Source organism: Ictidomys tridecemlineatus, chromosome 14 (assembly GCF_052094955.1).
Source record: "Ictidomys tridecemlineatus isolate mIctTri1 chromosome 14, mIctTri1.hap1, whole genome shotgun sequence".
NCBI classification, from domain to species: domain Eukaryota; kingdom Metazoa; phylum Chordata; class Mammalia; order Rodentia; family Sciuridae; genus Ictidomys; species Ictidomys tridecemlineatus.
This window is the reverse complement of record NC_135490.1, coordinates 55,087,102-55,096,085: the sequence shown is the minus strand read 5'-3', so window position 1 is coordinate 55,096,085 and position 8,984 is coordinate 55,087,102. Positions and strand designations below refer to the sequence as shown.

The 8,984-nt window shown below is 44.8% G+C and overlaps 1 long non-coding RNA gene across 1 annotated transcript; it reads left to right on the top strand.

The window, feature by feature from the left end:
• Positions 1-5,991: 5,991 nt before the first annotated feature.
• LOC144370427 (uncharacterized) lies at positions 5,992-8,984 on the top strand. Its single transcript, XR_013430394.1, has 2 exons — positions 5,992-6,603; positions 7,513-8,984. It is a non-coding gene; the product is annotated as an uncharacterized LOC144370427 (long non-coding RNA).

The window sequence follows — 8,984 nt, the reverse complement described above, 5'->3', positions numbered from 1 at the left end:
GTTTCATTTTGCAATTGATGGTTTTGTGTTTGATTTTCTCTCCTGGTCACTCCATATCCAAACATAAAGCATGTCCAACATCCTTGTGTTTTCTAATTAAGAAACAGTGGAAAAGGCACAATTCTGACTTTGACACTCACATTGGCTGCTTCCACTGTGGACCAGTGTAGGGACATGCTCTTCTAGGTGCCCCATGGTGCATGGTAGTCTGCTGTCCCTGCTGCCTATTGCATCACTGTGACCACACCCAGCTGTGACCTCTGCTGGACCCTGCACTGCAAAGACCCATATTGCTTCCACCTTGGGATCAGGAAATGGAGAAGGCAGGCTAAGGATCAGAGGGCACACACCCCATTCCCTCTGGAAAGGCAGGAAACAAAGGGACAGGTGTCTGTTTGTCACTGCCACAACACGCTCCCCATCTTCTCCTGTGGGGTACAGTGGTCTACATGCTGGACTTACAGTGGCCAACACCCTGTCACACAACCAGGTAGCCAGCTGCTATCATCCTGTGGAACCTTGACAGGGCTTAGATGTGGCAGCTGCCACCACCCTGCATCTTTGCTGGGACACTTGTCCACACCTTTGGGACTATTGGAAGTAAGATTATCTGTGGAAACCATGTCCCACCCCACCACCCAATGCTGCTTCTGTCACCCCCTCCTTCGGTCCCTGCAGGTGTCTTGGTTGCCCAGAAGACTCTGCTTGACCACTGCAACAGTGCAAAATGGGGTCCAGCAGGCAGGCAACTGACTATGTGCACAGACCCACCCTCCTGTCATGGACCACACAATTCCTCCTGCGCTCATTGGGCCATTCTGACACCGCTGTTCCATGTACTGCCCACCCTGTGATCCAGAATAGGCCCCGGTAAAGCCTCTGGCAGATGAATTTTAAATGTTTTATGTTCTTTTTACTTATACATGCAAGTGGAATGCATTTTGACACATTATAGGTACATGGAGTTTAACTCCCCATATTTTGGCTGTACATGATGAGGATTTACACTGGCCACGAATCCATACGTGAACATAGGAAAGTTTACATCTGGTTCATTCTACTGTCTTTCCTTTTCTCATCCCTTTTTCCTTCCCTTCATTCCCATTTGTCTTATCCAATGAAGTCTATTCTTCCCTCCCCACCCCTTTATTGTGCATTGGCACCCACATATCAGAGAACATTCAATGTTTGTTTTTTGGGATTGGCTTATTTCATTTAGCATGATAGTCTCCATCTCCAGTTCCATGTGCTTACCAGCAAATGTCATAATTTCATCCTTTATGGCTGATTAATATTCCTGTGTGTGTGTGTGTGTATGTTTGTGTGTATGTATGTGTATGTGTGTGTATTTTTTTCCATTCATGTGTTGAATGCCATCTAGGTTGGTTCCAGAGCTTAGCTATTGTGAATTAAGGTGCAAAAAATATTGATGTGGGTGCATCCTTATGGTATGCCAATTTTAAGTACTTTGGGTATATGCCAAAGAGTGTGATAACTAGTTCAAATGCTTGTTTCATTGCAAGATTTCTGAGGCATTTCTATACTACTTTCCAGAGCTTGGAAGGTTGAAGCAGGAGAATTGCATGTTCAAATCCAGTCTCAGCAATTTAGCAAGGCCCTAAACAACTTTGCAAGACTCTGTCTCAAAATTTGAAAACAAACAAACAAACAAACAAAAAGCGATGGGATATGGCTCAGTGTTAACCCCCCATGGGTTCAATTCCTGGTACCAAAACAAATAAAAATAATGTTTCATAAATCACTTCTGAAAAAAATCTCGTTAATTTTCTTAACTGTGTTTTAAGATTATGTCCACATACAAAAACATGTCAACCATTTGACACCCAGAACAATATTCTGCCTTCAAATTGCAGGAAATCTTGTTATTTGAAACCCTAATGAGCTTTAGGAGACATTATTCTAAGTGAAAAAAAGCAAATGTAGAAGGTCGTGCTCTATGACCTCAATGAAGTGTGGAATCAAAACCAGTTGCTCTGTAAAAGCAGAGAGCAGGATGGTGGTTCCCAGGAGCTCGGGGTTTAGGAAAACAGGAGATGTTACCCAAAGAGTGCAAAACTTCAGTGATGCAGCATGAGCCAATTCTGGACATCTGTCCTACAACTGGGTCCCCACAGTGAATAACACTCTGTTGTATGCTTAAATTTGCTGCTCTGTGAGCTGGGGTTATGGCTCAGTTGCAGAGCACTTGCTTGGCACATGTGAGGTTCTGGGTTCAATCCTTAGCACCACACAAAAATAAATAAAAGAAAGGTATTGTGTCCAACTACAACTAAAAATTATTTTTAATTGTTCTGCTTGAAAGTGTTCTCACTACACACACACACAAACACAAACACACAGAGACAGACACACATATGTGAGTGAGTGGATATGTTAATTAGCTTGATTACAGTAATCAATGTGCAAGATACATGTATGTCACATGGTACTTTCATTTTATTTTATTTTTAAGCAGTTGTTATTATACTAATGTATTAAGACAAGTACAAAATACCCTTGTAATCAGGGTACTGTATCAGTCAATAACAAAGGAAAGAACACTACAGTATGAAGAGATATACAAATGACTCAAGTATACAGCTTTCATAGTTAACAGACAATTTTAAATGGGAAGTTGGTTTCTTTTACAAATGGTAAATTTTCTTGAAATAGGAAAAATAATATACAGTGCTCTAAGCATGAATAATAATTCCTGCCATAAACACAAGTGCCTTGCAGAAACTCCATGCAAATTTCAATTCCATTCTCTTTATGAGTGTGACACTGTAGCTGACTTACCAGCTAAAACACTAGGTCAAGGGAAGCCTCCTCACTTTTGTCCTGGAAGAGCTCAGTACTCAATTTATCACTGATGTCCAAATCTGTTGTCTTGAAAAATCCCTGGAATATAATCAATCCATTACAATGTATATGCAGTCGGGGCTAGTAGGAATATCACTTGAAACTGAATGTGAATATTTCCTCTGATAAGTAGATACTGATCCATAATGGGGGAGGGGGCAAGAGAGGAATGGATGAACTTTGGATAGGGCAAAGGGGAGGGATGGAAAGGGAGGGCCATGGGGGTAGGAAAGATGGTGGAATGAGATGGACATCATTACCCTAGATACATATGGGAAGACACGAATGATGTGACTCTACTTTGTGTACAACCAGAGAAATAAAAAGTTGTGCTCCATTTGTGTACTATGAATCAAAATGAATTCCGCTGTCATGTATGACTAATTAGAACAAATAAATAAATTTTTTAAAAAGTTCAGTCTGGAAGTGCCCTGCGGTCGAATGGACCACTGTCTCACCGGTGGTTTCTGGTGAAAAGCTGTGATTTGGATTGGAACCGTTTTTTCTGGAACATCAGTGGAAAGATGGGCTTCTGGTAGTTGGTCCCCCACAGGAATCAGGACAGATACATCATTTTCTTCTGTTGGACATGATGGATTAATTTCCAGAGGTTTCATTTCCATAGGTTCATGGAAACTAAACTGCTCTCATCACCATTCTCATCTCTAGATCTAAAATCCCCATGAACTGATCCAGATTCTAGCAAAGTGTTCAACATTGGACTCGAGACCTCTTTGAGTTCCCAATCTCTTCTGATCCTGCTTTTTCTTAGAACAGTCTTCAATGGAGTGATCTTCTCAGAGTCTCATTTGGCATGAAAGGTCATCAGAACAAGAGGCAGGCTGCACTGCACTGTCTGGCTCAGGTTCCGTAGTTTCCATTCCCATAATGTGGATCAGCTCCAATTCCTCCTCAGGGTCTAAAAACCCTACCAGAAAAGGAAGAAAGATGATCATTTACAAAATGACAATTGAATCCCATTCATTCATTAAAATATTTTGTGTTGGTTCGTGACTAAGTCACTGAAATCACTCCTCCTGTGCTGTATTTATTCTCTACCAGTCCATTTTAACTTTTAAGAAACGAAGGCTCCAAAACAGCACAAGCTATTCAAAATCAAAGCACAGGTAAAGGCAGGTGAGAAAGAATGACTTTGAACAGGACTTGGCAATTATTTGTGGACTTAACACTTTGTAATTCTGCTGGGTTATGAATTTTTATCATAAGGCCAAGGTGGGGTAGGATAGGAGACAGACATAACTGTGTCTAGATGAAGATAGCAAAGAAAACACATCTCAGTTTGTGGTTCTCTTTACAGTTGTTTATGTATCATCGGCTTCATGAGTTGAGAAAAACTTGGAATCTTTGTGAGGGGGAAAAGTTCATCAAATGAAAGATAAACTTCAAAATTAAGTTGTGAACTTGGGGTATGAGTATATACAAAGTAAACAAGAGACTCTCAATTCAAGTGTTACATGGGATAAAGTCAGAAGCCTGTTAAACATTTCTATATTCATAAAGTTCCAATATACTCCAAGAATGTGAAAGGCCTAGTATGGCAATTGCCAGAAAAACATTACCACTACTGAGAAAGAATACCAGGTTTTCAGCTTCAGCAGTAACCACACTGCATACTGTGTTAAAAACCAAACAGGACCCCATTATAGGTAAAGGCCTCATTTTTGTCTCCAGAAAAGTTACATATGTGCACTTTAAAAAGCCAGTAAAGGCATATTATAGAAAGGCAGCATAAAATACACACAAAATTTCAGATACTAAATGAACTCCCCAAAGAAATTAAAATGTTCTTGCAAGAATCAAAATCCTTGAACAAAAGTGAAATTTGAGAGTATTGGCTGAGATTATTCCAAGCAAAGATAATGAGCCATTGATTCTCTTCTTTTTTCCACCAGACTGAAAGGACATGTGAAGCAAAAGCCTATGCCTTAATCAAATATGCATGGAGGGTGTCCAGTACAGTGCCCAGCACAATGCACACAGTGGGTGTTCCATACATATTTCTTAGCTGAATTAATGAAGAAAAAGGCATGCATTAAAGGCTAAGTTTTTGGTTGCTTGTAGGTCAAAAACAAAAACTGAGTTTTGAGAAAAACATTAAAGTCCTAATTGGAGAGATTCATAATTGATCTATAGAAAGTGAATAATCAAACTTAGAAACACAAATCACAGAGCATGGCACATCACAAAGTGTTTGCCCAGTTACAAAAGGAAGCAGTGGAAAAAGGAGCTTTCAGAGTGAGTGGTCATCCTCAGGGAAAGCTAGGAGGCAGCCAAGCAAGGCCTGTGGTTCATCCTCTGGTGCTCCTGCCTGGAGGCACAACTGGCACAGCCCGCGGTGTTCCCTCTGCACCACCTGAAGCCCACGCATGCTCACTGACCACTCACCTGGCCCCCACCCCGCGCCGGCGGACAGGTGGGTGCGGGTTCCCTCAGGCGCTCAACCGCCGCCCCTCCCCAGCTCCAGGGCGCCCCAGGCGGCACCCAGTCCCCATCAGCGGGCACCACAGGGACAGAGGTAAGAGAGACACGGGTTGCTGCGCGCCATCCCCGCCCGCCGCGGGTCCCAGAGGCTCCTCCCGGAGGACACCTGCCCGCCGGCCGCCCTGGCGCGCGGGGCAGGCAGCGTCCTAGCGGGAAAGAGGCGCCCGAAGTTCTGGTTGAGCTGCCGCGGGCCGCGGGTCTCAGGCCGCGGAAATGGCCGCCTCGGCCGGTCCGGCTCTGCACACCTGCCGGCGACGGGCGGAGCGTGAGGCCGGGCCAGTGGATGCCGCGCCCGGGCAGCGCAGGTAGCGACCAGAGCGGGACCTGAGCGGCACCGCCATCCCGCAGCCTCCAGCCGTCCAGGCTTCCGTTAGCGGAAGCGGGCGCTGGGAGGGAGCGCGGCGGACAGTGCGCCCCCTGCTGGCTGGTCGGCCACTCGGCCGCCAAGCCGCCAAGGAAAGCGCAGGACTCTGCAGCTATTTCAAATCAAAGGCTGAATGTTCTCTCTGATAAGTGGATGCTGATCCATAATTGGAGAAGGGGGGATGGAGGAACTTTGATGGGGCAAAGGGAGGGAGGGGTGGGAAGGGGGAAATGGAGGCTGGAAAGATGGTGGGATGAGATGGACATCATTACCCTAGGTCCACGTATGAATGCACAAATGGTGCATCGTGTACAACCAGAAAAATGAAAAGTTGTGCTGCAATTGTGTTCGATAAATCACAATGCATTCTGCTGTCATATACACCAAGTTGTCCAGAGATCAGTTTATTTAGCATAGGTAGAAGCATCTGCAGCAGGAGTGGTGTGGTTCTAGGGACCTATATAGCCCCTAAGGGAAATGTGCCAGATTACAATTGGTCAGGTGATTGTCAGTGCCTGTTGTCAGTTCCATATTGGGCTCCTGGGCTGCTGATGGATCTTTGGCGGGTTCTTTTGGCTGGCTTTTCCTCCTAATCAGCAAGAAGGATCTGGAAGCCTAGAGTCCTAGAGGTGGCTGCCATTGTTGGGTGGTGGCCCATCCCTGTCCTGACTCTGTGCCCAACAGAGGGCCTGACAACACAGAAGTCAGAGCAAGAAGATGCTGTGTGGCCCAGCATTGACTCAGCAGTAGGAGCAATGGCAGAGCCACTCTGTAGCCACCTGGTGTTTGTTTCTGTTTTGTAGGATTGGATCCTGGAGAGTATCTTTGTCTTCAGCAGTGAATGGGATGACCCACTAGACAGTCACACACTGAAGGTAGGACACCAAGGGAGCAGGTCTCTGTAAGAGCTGGAGGACACTGCTGCTTTTGAACCTGGGGAGGGAGTTTTGAATCCAAAAATATATGTCTGAATGCAGGTCTCTTTATAGTTTTCATATCTTAATGACCTCGTGTCAAGAGATCTGATTCCATGACCTTTGAGTGTGCTGTGTTACCACCTTTTCTAGCTCTATATGGAAAGTTGCCCTTTGTCAGGAGATGAGCTCATTCTCTCCTTGTCACCCAAACATCTAGCCTTGGGCTCTGATTGGTGATGACCTCTCAGGCAACAAGCCCAGGAGGTCTTATTTGGGATTAGTGTTTATTTCTGCCTAGACTCTTTCTGCTCTGCAACAAATTACCTGGGGATGGTCATCTAAGAGAAAGAGAAATTCCTTTCTCACAGCTCTGGAGACCATGGAGTCCCAGATCCAGGTGCTGAGCATTGGACTGCTGAGGGCATTCTTGCTGTGTCTGTGCATGGCAGAAGGCAGGAGGACAGAGCATGGGGTGGTGGGTGGAACTCTCACAGGCACAACCTGGAGCCAGGAGACAAAGTTCTGTCATCTGTCAGGTGGAGGGAGGGCAGTGCACCCACTCTCTGCAGGATCAGGATGTGCAGCAGCATCATCACCTTCTCTTCCTCACCCTCAACATCTGGATAACAGGGCACAGCGAGGACTGGATAGTTCAGGAGTGTTTTGTGTGGGATGAGTGTGTGTACGCCACCATTGTGGGGAGATGAGGGGAGAAGGAGAACCTCCTGCACCAGAATCCAGTTTCCTGGAAGAAGGAGATGAGAGGATACTAAGAGGAAGAGGGGAAGTGTGAGATTCGGGGGCTGGATACAGAGTAAGACAAATGGGTGCCCATGTTCTAAAGTGCCCGGCTCACTATTTTGGCAGATGATGTAGGAAGAAACCAGACACACTGAGGGGAGCTCCGCAGAGGCTGCTCCTGTGTGAGCTCACAAGTGGAGACAAGAGGATGGGACAATCCACGTATTTCATTGAAGCAGCCCCAGAACACTCTCCCAGGGAATCCATCACCACTCCATAGCTGCTCCTCCTGCTGCCAGGATGAGGCTCCGTGTCTCCTTTATCCAGACGCAGAGGCTGCAGGTGCTGCTGGCACCAGGGTGTGTGACTGGGGTGGGGGGCTGCCCACTATGTCCCTGATGGAGATGCCACTAGAGAGGTTCAATCTCTTACTCTGCAGGGACTGACAACCACTCTGCCTGTCCAACCCCAACTCATCAGGGCCATGGTCAGTGAATCACTAGGTGTGGAAGGACTGGGAAAACCTGGCCTTCAGAGTCTCCCAGGCTCCTCATGCAGCAGGCAGGACCACCCACTGCACCCAGATTTGCAGCCCTGTGGGCAAGCAGTCCTGGCCTCAAGCAGGGACAGTATGGCTTCAAGGACGAGTGGGACACATCCCAGTCCTGGAATCCTTCAGCTGCTGTGAAGCCTCCTAGGACTTGGGACACATTTCTCAATCTGAGGATTGAAGGACGTGGTGTGTCAAGATATATATCACTTTTTGCACATATGCCACATTCAACCAAGCCCAATACCTATTCATTTCAATGCAGTACTCATGTGGAAGATCAGGATTGTGGTTACTTATCTTCCTTTTTTCCCCTTTTGTGACTGAGAATCAAATAATATAAACATAGTCAGTTTTTTTCTTTGTTTTACTTTTTCTAATTTTTTTTCTAATTAGTTACGCATGAGAATAGAATGCATTTTGACACATGACTCATAAATGGAGTATAGCCTCTCATTCTTTGGTTTGTATGTGATGTAGAATCATACTGGTCATGAAATCATAAGCCATAATTTCATTCTTCTTTAAAGCTGAGTAATATTTCATTGTGTGCATATGCCTCATGTTCTTATCCATTCATCTGTTGAAGGGAACCTAGGTTTGTTAAATAGTTTATCTATTGTGAATTGATAAATATTGATAAACTTTGATGTGATTACATTACTGTAGTCTGCTGATATTAAGTGCTTTGAGTATAAACCTAAGAGTGGGATAGCTGGGTCAAATGGTGGTTTCATTCCCAGTTTTCTGAGGAATCTCAATACCACTTTCTGTAATGTTTGCACCAATCTGCAAGGCCACGGGCAATGTATGACTGTACATTTTCTCCCACAGCCTCATCAACATTTAATATTGCTTGTATTCTTGATGATTGTCATTCTGAATGGAGTGAGATAAAATATTAGAGTAGTTTTGACTTGCATTTTTATAACCACTAGAGGTGTTAAACATTTTTTCATATATTTGTTGGTTGATTGTATATCTTCTTAGTTAAGTGTCTGTTCTGTTCCTTAGCCCATTTATTAATTGAGTTATTTGTTTTTTTTTA